Source organism: Carcharodon carcharias, chromosome 6 (assembly GCF_017639515.1).
Source record: "Carcharodon carcharias isolate sCarCar2 chromosome 6, sCarCar2.pri, whole genome shotgun sequence".
NCBI classification, from domain to species: Eukaryota; Metazoa; Chordata; class Chondrichthyes; order Lamniformes; family Lamnidae; genus Carcharodon; species Carcharodon carcharias.
Genome location: NC_054472.1, coordinates 28,346,970 through 28,361,373, shown reverse-complemented (window position 1 = coordinate 28,361,373; position 14,404 = coordinate 28,346,970).

The following is a 14,404-nucleotide window of genomic DNA, read 5'->3' as shown; positions in this document are numbered from 1 at the left end:
AGGAAAGTAAATTATGAAGAGGATGTAAGGAGGCTACAAAATGACATAGGTAGGTTAAGTGAGTGGGCAAAGTTCTGGTAAATGGAGTATAATGTGGGCTAATGTGAAATTGTCCATTTTGGCAGAAGGAATAAAAAAGCTTATTATCTAAATAGTGAGAGATTGTAGAGCTTTGAGATTCAGAGTGATCTGGGTGCCCTTGTGCATGAATCACAAAAGGTTAATATGCAGTTATAGCAGGTAATTAGGAAAGCTAATAGAATGGTATCATTTATTGTGCGGGGAATTGATTACAAAAACAGGGAGGATATGCTTCAGTTGTACAGGGCATTGGTGAGGCCACATCTGGAGTATTGTGTAGAGCACTGGTTTCCTTATTTAAAGGAAGATGTAAATGCATTAGAAGCAGTTCAGAGAAGGTTTACTAGACTAATACCTGGAATGGACGGGTTGTCTTACGAGAAAGGCTGGACAGGTTAGGCTTGTATCCACTGGGATTTCGAAGAGTAAGAGGTGACTTAATTGAAACCTTTAAAGTCCTGAGGGGTCTTGACAGGGTGGATGAGGAGAGAAGGCTTCCTCTTGTGGGAGAATCTAGAACTAGAGGTCACTGTTTAAAAATAAGGGGTCACTCATTTAGGACAGAGATGAGGAGAATTTTTTTCTCTGAGGGCTGTGAGTCTTTGGAACTCTCTTCCTCAAAAGGCAGTGGAAGCAGAGTCTTTGAATATTTTTAAGGCAGAGCTAGGTAGATTTTTGATTAACAAGGGGTGAAAGGTTATCAGAGGTAGGCAGGAATGTGGGTTTGAGGTTACATTCAGATCAGCCAAGACTGGCTCGAGGGGCCGAGTGGCCTACTGCTGCTCCTAATTCATATATGCGTATGTATGTTCGTATTTATAGAGAATCAACGATATGTCGCCCCTTGTAGCTAAGATGAGCAACAATCCTGCCTTTAATCGGGAGGTCTATGTCTCCTGGATCTCGTGTCTTGATGTCTGATGGGTAAAAAGTCATCGGCTGAAGCCAGTAAAGATCATCTGCTAATCTATTAACAGCCATTCCAGTATCAATCTTAAAAGAAGTATCAAAGCTTTGAATTTGAACTGAAAGTGACCAATAGTCTTGATTATGACTCCCTACTTCACCAAGCAACTCTGTAGGATTGTCGTTTTCTGAACTTTCCATTCCTTGAGAGGAATATGTTTCACAAATACTTCCTAGTTTGCACCTTCAATTAAAATTTCTGGATTTGCAGAAATGCTTGAAATGTCCAGTTTTGCCACACAGGAAGCATACCGCATCTTTTGCCGGGCAGTCTTTGCCTTTAGGTTTTTGCGCCACAATGCATCACAAAATGGTTGCTGGTGTGGAGTTTCCTACCCTGTTTGTTTGTTTGATGGGCTTTTGTATTGGGTGGCACCGCTGCCCATGGGTCTACCCAATCTACGAAGTCATGCGAAGCTTTGGTGTCACCATGAATTATAGCCTAATTCGCCACTCAGAGTTGGGGCCACTTCTCATACTGAACTGCATGCTTGGTAATGGGGTTTCACATTGGACCAGTTGCTGGATCCAGTGCTCTTGGTTAGCTGGGGCTAAAGGTTCCGGGTTACATGCTTTGTTCGGGGGGACCGAGTTGGTACAGAGATAGAAGATATCTGGGGATAGTTGTTAGAATGAACACATGCTGTTTAGTTGCCAACTAACTCTACAACTATACCTGTGTGCTCACAACATAAAATCTGTCTTCACCCATCAGTGACCAACTTAAAACTGAGATAAAAACAAAAAAACTGCGGATGCTGGAAATCCAAAACAAAAACAGAATTACCTGGAAAAACTCAGCAGGTCTGGCAGCATCAACGGAGAAGAAAAGAGTTGACATTTCGAAAAGAAAAGAGAAACTTAAACTCTCGCACATAGAGGTAGCCCGTGCTACTCTGTTATTGGATAATAAGATCATGTGTCCTTAGATTATAATACTTGTCTTAAAGGTTTATTACATCTCAGGTTACTACATCCCTCCCTCTTTACTGAAAAATACATTTTACAATTTTTCAATACATCAATTTATTTACACAGTTCAATTATTTACAAAGTCAGTCACTCTGGGGGTTTCGTTATGCGTGTAGAACGTCTCAATTCTACGGCTTCTGAAGCTTGCTTTGGAGCCTCCCTTACTGAAGTCGTCTGAGCTTCAGGTCCTACAGCAGGTACCTATGTATTTGGTTCTTCGACTCTTTCAGGTGGAGTTGGCCCTTCAAATATATTTGTACTTGGTTGAGTTATTTTAATAGGAAATGTTGGTTCAGTCTTGAACACTGGTGGACTCACTTCTGGATAATTGGCTTCTCCACTTTGTATGTGATCCATGTGTCTTCTTATTAGTCGATTTTCAACTTTCACATGGTAGGAAAGAGGTCCTGTTACAGCACTTATTTCACTGAACAACCATGCTGGTCCTTTTCTAAAACTTTTCACAAATACCTTCTCTCATACATTAATGTTTTATCCCGACTGTGACAATGTCTGATTTTCTGATTTTCTCACCTTCTTTCTACCTTCCCCGCCAAGATTAGCATAATCAGGCTCAGCCTTGAACAAAGACAGCGTTTCATTGACAGTTCAGAAGGTGTGAAACCCGTTGTCGAATGAGGGTTGGTTCAATGGTGGGATAGAAATTGTGCCAATTTAGTCGCTATCAAATATCCAGACAATTTCTTTACAACAGGTTTGAACGTCTGAACCGTTCTCTTGCCAAGTCCATTGGAAGAAGAATGGTACGAGACCAGGAGCATCTGTGAAGCCGCGATCGAGCCCCAACGTGGATTTCATGCTGGCTGGCCAATTAACAGCAAGCCAGAGTGAAATGTGCGCTGCAGTGATGTGTGCTGCTAGGGTTAGGGCAGGAGGAGTGCAGGAGTGTGCGCGTGCACGGAGGTGCACTTATTAAAAGCTCCCTGAGGCACAGAGCTGCCTCAAAGAGCTGAAGAATTTTGAAAATAAAACATAAAGAATTTTTAAAATGTTAATAACATGCCCCTTCATGTGACCCTGTAAAATGAGCAGGACCATGTTAGAACTTAGTTTGAAAATTTTTTATTTTTTTTTAATCACTGATTAAAACCTCATCCCACCCATGGATGAGGTTTCGCAAAAAACCTAAAGGCCACTTGGCCTTTTCGCCTGCCCACCAATCGTAAGGTTGGACGGGCAGTGAAAAATTTAATTTAATTAGAACTTTAATGGCCTTAATAGCCGACTCCTGTGTGCGCCTGCCGACTGAAATATCATGCAAGCACATGATGACATCGGGATGCTTGCTCGACGCCATCGCGCATCATTTTACACTTGTTCAGGCAGGGCACACACCCGCCAGATGAGTGCAATATTCTGCTCATTGTTCCCATAAAAGGTCCCACATAATCGATGTGTAAATGTACGCATGGTCTTCCTGGCCGTAATGGGGCTGTTGCAGATAATTTTTGTACTTGTTGACACTGCATGCAACTTTCCATAAGATGTTTTATCTCTCCATCTATTCCCGGTCACCACATATAGCTGTGTGCTGTGGCTTCATCTTAGACATTCCGGGATGTGAGCTGTGAAGATAACAATGGTTTTCGTCTTTTCAGAGGAATGATTACATGAGCTCCCCACAATAAGATACCTCCCTGGCTGGTTATCTCGTATCTTCTCTGGAAACACGGTTTCATTTCATCGAATTCTTGTGCTTGTGACCAACCAGAAAGAACTTGATTTCTCATTTTGGATAAGCCTGGGTTTCGGTTTGTCCAACCTTTGATTTGTTTGGCACACGTCGAGGAAGTTTAATAACAAGACATATTCCTGAGGAGTTGGAACCTCCTCGTCTTTTACCGGCAAGGGTAAACAACTGAGTGCATCTGCATTTGCAATTTGACTTCCAGGTCTATGAATAAAAGTATACTCATATACTACCTAGATCAATGCCCATCTTTGTACTCTTGCCGAGGCTATAGTGGGTATAGCCTTGTCTTCACTGAATAGTCCTAATAATGGCTTGTGGTCTGTTATGACAATAAAGTGATGGCCTTGCACATATTGATGAAACTTTTTAACACTGAAAATGATTGCCAGGCCTTCTTTTTCAAATTGTGAGTACTATTTTCTCTGCAGTGCTAAGTGTTCCTGACACATAATTCCTAGGTCGTTCTGATCCATCATGCATTCAATGAGAAAGCATCGCTCCTAATCCATAAGCTGCTGCACCACACATTAATATCAACTCTTTCTTTGGATCAAAATATAGTAGAAATGTAGATGACTGTAATAACTTTTTAACTTTTGTGAAAGCTGCTTCTTGCTGTGTTTGCCATGACCACCTCTGATTTTTCTTAAGCAAACAATATAATTGTGCCAGTTCTGTCGATAGATTAGGCAAGAAGTGTCCATAGTAGTAAATCATCCCCAAAAATGATTTCAATTTGGATGTATTCTTTGGTTCTGGGCTTCTTTAATTGCTTTCACTTTTTCTTCAATTGGATGTAGGCCTTGTGAATCGACATTGTGACCTGGGTAAGTTACCTCTTTTGCCTGGAATGTGCACTTTTCCTTTCTCAATCTTACTCCAACCTGCGAAAAACATTTCAGAACTTCCTCCAGGTTCATCAAATGTTCTTTTGCTGTGAGTCCAGTCACAACAACATCATCCAGATAAACTACAACATGGGGCAATCCCTGTAACAAGCTTTACATGGTTCTTTGGAATATGGTGCAAGCAGAAGATAGGCCAAAAGGTAAATGGGTGCAGTGATAGAATCCCTTATGTGTATTTATGGTGATGAACTTTCGGGATGCCTACTCTAATTCCAATTGCTGGTAAGCATAACTCAAATCTAACTTCATGTAAGCCTTTCCACCTGCCAATTTAGTGTATAATCTTCAATTTTAGGTGTTGTATGTCTATCCAATTTTGCAACTTGATTGACTGTTAATTTGTAGTCTCCGCATATTCTAATGCTTTGGTCAGGTTTGAGAACAGGTACAATTGGAGCTGCTCACTCTGAAAATTCTACTGGTTGTATCATACCCAGCTTTCCTAATCTGTCCAGTTTTGCTTCTATGTTATCCTGCATTGCATAAGGTACTGGCCCTGCCTTCATGAATCTTGGTGCTGCCTCTGGATCTACATGAATTTTTGCTAGTAGCCCTTCAATTTTTCCAAGTTTCTTCCTTGAAAATGGAGGCATATTTCTGCAGTAGCTGTGATAACCTATTAGTTCTCAGTTGGAAGATTTCAGTCCTCTCCAATTTAATTTTTTTCAGGCAGTTTCATCTGAGACTAGGACCCTCATCTGCTGCTGCCATCAAGGGTAATCTCACTGTTTGACTTGCATAGTTTATTGAGACTTTACATACGCCCTTGAATTGCAAGCTTTCTCCTATATAAGTCTAATTTTCCTACAGTTTCTTCTAAATTCAGCTTAGGTTCTCCAAGATTCAAGCATTGAAAAGCTCTCCAATCACCGTAGTGGCTGCACCAATATCCACCTACAGTCTGATAGGCTTCTCATTCACTCTCATGGTTACATAGATAGGCTTTGTTCTTCCTGTAAATTATATAGCGAATAGATATCAGCATCTATTACTTCAGGTTTTCAACACTGTTTATCTCTTTGGATTTTGTCTCTGTCTGACTGTCTGCCTGATTCTATCTTTACAAATTCTCATGAGGTGTCCATATCAATGGCAGAAGAAACATTCAATCTTTTAAAATTGTGTTTCATTACAGGGCTCTCTACTTCCATCTCTGTTAGTACGATGCCATGCTTTCACTGCTGAGATTTCCTTTTTAAGTTATTTGCTAGTGGTGGCTGCTTCCCGCTTCGGAACAAAGCTCTGCACTTTTTGGTTGAAGCTCCCCGCCCAACATGGAGGATGACGCCATTTTGTGCTCCTCAGATGGCTTCTGAGTCTCGCACTGCACCTTCCATTGCAAGAGTGATTTCCAACGCGTTCGGAAAATCTAGATTTGTTTCAGCCAACAATCTTCTCTGGATAGCATTTTCGTTTATACCACAAACCAACCGACCTCTAAGCATATCATTGACTGAAATACTGAATTCACTGTATTCAGTTAATTGCTTCAAGCTTGCTACATAAGAGGCAACAGTCCCAACTCCCACAGCTCTGATTCTTGAGTTGAATTTAAACTTTTGTATGGTCACTGATGGCTTGGGCTGGCAATGATCTCTTCCAAGGTTAACTAAATCATCAAAACGTTTGGAGCCTGGGCACCAACGTATTTCAAGTTAATCCGTATGTCTTACTCCCACACGTGGACAGAAGGATTGCATGTCTTTTCTAACCCCCCACCACCGCCCCCCTCCCCCCACAATGTCATTCGCCTTGAAGAAGAACACGAGACGTTCAGCATAGTGAGAGCTTGGATCAAATGACTCTATTCTTCCAAATTGCTGCATCTCTTTTGGAATTAACTCGATGCTCAGGAGGAAATTTTCTTTAACATACAACTACCGTGCGAGGTATGGCCCGATTTTGGTTGTTTTGGTTTTCTTCGTTTTCCTCTCTCATTTTTTACCTATTTTTTTCCCTGATTTTTCGTGCTTTACTCTCATTGCCAGTTTGTTGGATCCAGTGCCCTTGGTTTGCTGGAGCAAAGGGTCCGGGTTGCACACTTTGCTCTTCCAAGTTGGTACAGAGACAGAGAACATTTGGAGATAGCCGTTAGTATAAATACATGCTGTTTATTTACAATTTAACTGTACAACTAAACTTGTGTGGTCACAACATAAAACTCTGCCTTCATTCATCAATGACTAACTCAAGACACTGGCAAATAGAGGTAGTCCGCGTTACTCTGATATTGAGCAGTGAAATCATGTGAACTTACCTTATAATACTCATCGTAAAGGTATATTATATCTCAGGTTACTACGGTATCAAAGGCTTTAGTAATGGAGTCAAAATCTGCGATGGACTCCTGCACATCCTGCTTTAGGAAAAGGTCATCTGCTACTCAACCTACTGCTTAAAGGAGGAACTAGCTTGGAGCTTTGGTTCTTTTCCTGAAGACCTAAAGCTGCTCAGTACTGGAGAAAATGGCTCTTGCATTACTCCCACCACTGACCTGTCTGCATGCCCTCCAGGCAGTCAAATGGACGGGGCAAGGGCAGGTACTGCTCACTAAGGATGGCCATCATTACCTCTCTCCAGTGTGTCTCCTTCTTCTGCCAAAATTTCTCGAGCTGCTTTCAAAGGTTTCTTCACTCTGCAGTTCCTTCAGTAACACTGATGTGTTCTTTACATCGATACCTCCACGGCTGCCGCCACAGGGACCGCAGCGGCTCAAGAAGGCAATTAAGAATGGGCAATAAATGTCTTCCTAGCCAGCGGCCCCATGAACCATGAATGAATAAAAAAAAAGACCCAGGATATATTAGGGCCTTAGATGGCTTATAGATGGAGCATGAAAGCTTGAGCTCTGTGAAAGTTTCCAACTTCCAGTCAAATTTCCTTACTGCGCTTCTGAGAGGTGAATTTTGCCTGAAGATCATTTTTAAAGTGGCAATGTAAAGGAGGAAAATTCAAAGGCAGCAGAGAGCAGAACAATTTGGAATCCATCAGCATGCTAATAAAGAAGGCTGGTCACGTAAGTGAACCCTGCTTTGATGATGAGCTCATTAAGCAGCCATTGTAGGAAATGGAATAAAGGAGGGATGTCTTATTGTCCCATCATGGCAAGAATGTCATGAAGGCAATGATATGCAGGACCTGGCAATCAATAACAGGAGCAGCAGCATGCCAATAGATATGGATGCAATGCTGAAAAAAGCTTAATTACTTCACCCGGAGGGGAAAGTTAAGTGTGAATCTTTACACAGATTTAAAAATGTTTGTCAGGCATATGGTGACAACCTTGTTTTACTATGTCAATGTAATGAGCTTGTTAAAATGGCATTATGTAATAATGGTACAGTTTTATCTGCAAGAAGGACTGACCCAGGACTCCCAACTCACTCCACACAAATATCTGCAAGGTTCTAATGCTTCAAAGGTCGGTAAAGCAGCACCACCTTCAGAGTAATTGCAACTACTTCTGAAAGGAAAGGAAAAAAGGCACCAGCAATGTTATAGTGGGGAAAGCCAGAGAAGACTCATATCTCCCTGCAAGAGAAGTAATTATTAAAATGGAGGAAGAGATTTTAGTGCTGTGCATGCAAATAAGTATTATTAAAGGAGCTAAGTAGCCATATGATATGATCCCAAGTCAATGGAAATATAAATTTGGAGAGCTCTAAAACAAGCTGCTGATTCGCTATCCCGCATTGTGTAATAATATAAAATCAAAATGAACCCAAGAATTTTTGACACATATGTAACTAACCCAGAGGCCATTATGTGTGTCAGTAAATAATAATCCATCACGCAACTATCATTTTATGGGTGAATTGCTTTGAATGTGTCACTTTAAAACAGCTTTGAGTTATAAGTTGCATGTTTATTTTGTGCCCTGCTAAAATCTGCATAGTAAACAATGGAGCTGTTATCAGGTCATGTAAGGACTCGGCTTGGCCAACAATACTTTGGAACATGTGAACATCGTAACAGGAATAGACCATTCAACCACTCAAGCCTGTTCAATGGTTTAATTGGATTATCTTTGTTCCATATTCCATAATTTCCTTACCTAATGGGCAGAAATCTCCGACCTATCGGTGGGGGGGGGGGGTGCTCTGCAGGGGCGAGTGTGAACCCGATCGGCACCCCCGATCAGGGCCGCGCCGCTATTTTACATGGGTGGGCCAATGAAGGCCCGCCCAGTGTGACACTCACCCAGAAGCGCTGAGATCTCCCTGTGCAGGCGGTGGGGGCAGGGGAGGCGGGGTGGGGGGGGGGGCAGAATTCCCTGAGTCGGGGCCTGCGCTCTTTCACAGAGGTGCCTCAGGTTGATTAGTTTAAGGTTTAAACATTTGAATAAAGGAGAGAAAATATTTGAAGACATGTTCCCTCATGTGATAGTGTCACATGAGCTGGGACATGACAATGAATTTTTTTCAAGGTTTTTTATTTAATTAATAAACCCTTCATGAAACCTCATGCCGCCCGTGGATGAAGTTTCATGGAAAATGTGAAGGCCGCCTGGGTTCTTTGCCTGCCCTCCAACCTTAAAATTGGATGGGCAGCCCTGTTAATTGGATTAATGACTAATTAAATGGCCTTAATAGGCCTTTGACAGTTCGGCAGGTGTGCAGCTGACTCAGCTGCGCGCCCGCCGAACTGAAAGTCTAAGTGACATGTGGCGACGTCTGTCGCCTGCCCGATGTCACCGTGTGCCATTTTATGCATTGGTGAATGGGCCCCGCCCCCACTCGCCAATCCGAAAACTATTCCCAACAATAATTTATCAATCTCAGTCTTGAAAATTTTAACTGACCTAGCCTCGAAGCTTTTTGGAGGCTGAGCGTTCCAGATTTCCACCACCCTTTGTGTAAAGCTGTTCTTCCTGACATTACCTCTGAACAACCTTGCTCTAATTTTAAGATTATGTCCCCTGTTCTGAACTTTCCACCAGTGGAAATTGTTTCTCTGTATCTACCCTATCAAATCCTTTAAGCATCTTAAATACTTCGATTAGGTCACCCCCTTATCTTCCACGCTCAAGAGAATACATGCCTATGCTATGTAATATAACTCCAGTATCATTCTGGTGAATCTACGTTGCACCTTCTCAAAGGCCAATATATCCTTCCTGAGATCTGGTACCCAGAACTGAACATGGTCCTCCAGGTGTCACCTCACCAGAACTTGATTCAACTATGGTACAACTTCAATTCCTTTCTATTCCAGCCCCCGTGAAATGAAGGCTAACATTACATTAGACTTTTTTTTGTAACTGCCAATAGCATTTAGAGATTCCTATACGTGGATCCCTAAATCTCTCAACTTCTCCACATTTCCTAGCTTTTTAGCATTTAGAAAATACTTTGCTCTATCTTTCTTAAAGTGGGTGACCTCATACTTCCTCACATTAGACTCCATCTGCCACAGCTTTTTTCGCTCAATGTCCCTGGGCATCTTTCGGTTCCTATCTACACTACCTACTGTGCCACCTAATTTTAGGGTCATCAGCAAACTTGGGACGTATGAATCACTCATCCTTCATCCAAGTCATTCACCAGTAATGAAAGGCTAAGGCCCCAGTACAGATTCCTGTGACACACCACTCATCACACCCTGCTAATTGGAGTACGTATCTGTTATCCTACACTCTGCCACCTCCACACTAACCAATTCTCCTGTGTATCAATTCAATATATTTCCATTTTAATGACAGTCTCTTGTGCGGCAGCTTATTGAATTCCTTCTGAAAGTCTATGAAATAACATCCAATGGTACTCTCTTATAAACCATGTTAATGATCTGCTCAGAAAACGCAACTAGTTTTGATAGTCATGACTTATTCATTAAAAATCCACACTCTCTCTGATTAGTTCATTTTTGTCCAAGTGCTTAGGTACTTTGTCCCTAAAAAGAGATTCTTTAATATCCCGACAACAGGCATTAGATTAATACGTCTATAATTTTGTGGTTAGATTATTACAGAATGGAGTGACAGTGACAATTTTTTACTCCAAAAGTAAAATTCCTGAATCAAGAATAGTTTGGAAGATCATGACTAAAGCAATTTCTTTGCTTACCTCTTTTAATACTCTGGGTAGGAACCAACAAGAAATGGACAACACTTTGCTGCATGTACACATGACCATTTGGCTCATGAATGGTACTCTCATGTAGTCATGCATACCAGACTTTTTTAAGGATTGTCTTCTTATTCTGCAACTCATTTTGGGTCCTGTGGGTCATGAAAATATATTGACCACAGAGTGAATTGTAAACTGGGGCAGTGTCCCAGATCCACCAGATTTTAAGTGTTAGGGGCGAGCCCAACTCCACTAGGTCAGCTCACCCCACAGCCATTAAGTGGCCAACAGTGACTTGAGGCGTGATGTCCATCCCTCACCAAGAGGACATCTCACCACAGAGGCCTGCTGGCCAATCGGACGGCCGGCAGCTCTCATGTCCCAGCAATGCCAGTGGGGCCAGTGGCCACTGCTGTGATTGCAGTGAATCCCAGAGGGAAGCAAGGTGCGATTGAGCCTAGACCATAGATCTGGGGTCATGCTGAGACCAGGCTGGCCGGCCTGGGTCAGGGGGGTTGTGGTACGGTTTGAAAGAGTAAGGGTGGGGGGGGCGGGGCTTGTATCTTGGGGGGCCTGCAATGGGCACAGGGTTCCCAAAAAGGAGGCACCACCTCCATCCTAACACAAAGCTCACCAGGTTCTACTGGACAACCTGGTAACCAGGCAGGTAAAATCCCAGCAACGGTAGGAGGGGGCCCTCAAGTGGCTATTAATTAGCCATTGGTAAAATTGCAGCTGGGAAGGTGAGTAGGAGCCAAGAATGGTGCCACTGTTATTGCACACAATTTTACACCCCATACCCCTGTCCACCTGCCATCTCTCCCTACCTGTCCCAGTCCCAGGGAGCATAAACTTCCAGCCCATGGCCATCACACCCCACCAGGCAAACTACGTAGCTGCCCTATTAGGATTGTCTCTTGGATTGCCAAGTAAGGCAATTCTTCTTGCAAGCCCTTTCAAGCAGCAGAATTTTTACTTCAGGCATCAACTGTTGCGTTATATCACACCTTTCAATGCTGTAAAAGGGCCCAAGCCACTTCACAGGAATGTTATCGAACCAAGTTTGACACCAAGCCACATAAGGTGGTATTAGGACAGATGAGAGATATGTTTTAAGAAGAGAGCGATAGGGAGGTGAAGCGGTTTAGAGAGCAAATTCCAGAGCTTAGGGCAGACAGCTGAAAGCACAGGCGCCAATGGTGGTACAATTAAAATAGCCAGAAGCCAGACTTGGAGGCACATAGAAATTTTGGAGGGTTGTTGGGCTGGACAGTTCACAAAGATCAGGAGGAGTGAATTCATGGAGGGGTTTGAAAACAAGAATGACAATCAGCAGTTTTGGTGCTCTACTGCTCCATTGCTTGCCAAAAAATCTGCTTCCAGCCTTCCTATTTGTTTTTCCATGCACTGGATTTTATTACAGTCAATTCTTTTGCTTCATACAGCCTTTGGAAAGGTCGAAAGATAGTTTTGTCCCCATATTACAGGTGCTGGGTTGAAAATACAAGTGAGAGCCAGGTTAAGTTTAGTAAGTTTAGAGGGGATGGAATAAGAGAACAGAGATTAAGTGAAGAGTGTGGAAGCTAACATTAATGAGGAGTCTAAAAGTCTTTTATAAGCATAGAATTGTAAAACGGTAGTAAGAGGAGAGATGGGGCAGATTAAGGACCATAAAGAGAATTTATTCATGTGGTAGAGGACATTCCTGAGTTACTAAATATGTACTTTGTATCTTTCGCTAACAAGGACAAAGTTGGTGTTGAAGCCATAATGAAATGGGAGGTAGTTGGGACACTGGATGGACTAAAATTGATAAAGAGGAGATATGAGAAAGACTGACTATAATTAAAGTTGCTAAATCACCAGTTTTTGAGATGCATCCAAGAATACTGAGAGAATTAAGACTGGAAATTATGGAGGCACTGGCCAAACTTTTGTAACCTTCCTTAGATACATAGACACAGGGATGGTTCCAGAGGATTGGAGAATTGCGAATGTTACATCTTTATTCGAAAAGTTTGCAAGGAAAATTGTCCTGAGGCGGGAATATGTTGGCTTGCTGACCCAACTCTATTAGTTCTGACTTTCCTCCCATTCCTGCCCTCAATCCTTAAAAATTGAGGCTGGGGGTCAAACAGCCCTTAAGTGGTCAATAATTGGGGCCACTTAAGGCCCTCAACTGGGGCTAGGGCGGGCCTCTCATCTGAGGTCTTGCCTGCCCCAGTGTGAAATCGCTGCGAGGTCAGGGTAGGCAGGAACCCAGAGGGAATCCTCTTCCTTCAATTTCACACTCCTAACCCCACCTAAAACCTCACCGGTGGGGGAGGGTGAAATTTAGGCCTTGGATTTTATATTCATTCCAGCCACTTCTGTGCACACTATTCATCTATATTTTGGGGAATCGCCTTTTTTTTTGTAGAGACATGAAGCAGGGATACCCAACAGATACTCTTGTTTTCTTTCAGTGTAGAGCTACTCCCCAAATGGGTCAGATTTCGATACATTGCAGGCTCTTTCCCCATAAAATAATATTCTGTGCCAATGCTGTATTACTGCATATCACTGATTGCTTTAAACAATTTCAAATCTGCTGGACTGTGTTCAGAAAGACAAGGGACTACTTACCAAATTAATCTTGACAAATGTAATGTCATTCTAATTGACCAGTGCTCCCCTGTACCAGTCTGGAAGTACCATTGGTCATTACCAGGGTTGAATATTGGGGTTATTATTTTCACCTAAAAAACCAAAGTATCTCGCTTGCAGCTGTTAAGCCTGAATTAGAAACATGACTATTTCTTCCTTAGTCCTTGACAGGTAGAAACAATACCATTAAAATTAATATTTTGCACTGCCTGCTATATTTATTAAAATCATTTTAACCACCCTGTCCAATTTATTTTTATAATCATTTTTGACAGGTACATTGGAATTTTTAAGTCAATGAATAAGACCCGTGAATTAGTATCTGTAAACTCTGGCTTTTTAGCGAGAAAGGAAGATTATGTTTCCTTAATTTGCAAAGCTATTTTCAAGCTGTTCCCACTTGCCATCTATTAATGTCCAACCTAATGTGCCTGGATTGAATTGAAGGAGCTTTGCTGACCCACAGTACCCTGGTTGATATGATATGAACTAACATCATGTCTGTCTTCCTTTCATTATTTCTTTACCCAGAGTTTTCCATACTTTACAATGTTGGAGGGTTACTAGATCTTTCCAATTATTCAGTTTGACGTATGGTAAATCAAGAATACTGTGAACTAGCTAACAAGCACTTACAGCCTCAGCACCATAAAAACAGCCTTTATCTTCTTGTTATACCCACAGCTGGTGAAATGTGGTCTAACATTAAGGCCCCAGCAAGGGCGGGAATGGAGGCGGCTAGAGCCTGACAATATTGGTGCCAATAGGTGTGACTGTTTCCTGACCACATCCCTGTTCCAGCCATTTTTGCCAAGGCAGGTTCAGGGCTATCAAGACTACCTACCCCTGCAAGGCAGGTAGCTAATTAAACTCATTAAAAGCCTCGATTAGGTCATTTAAATGATGCTGAATGGGATTTTCCAGTTAGCCTCCATTTTCTGACTTGATAAGGGGCAGTTTAACTGCCTGGAGGCAGGTTCCCAGCAGTGCTGGGGGTGGGGCAGAGATCCTGGCAGACCTCAAGGCCCTCCATGTCTTGAATGGGTGTT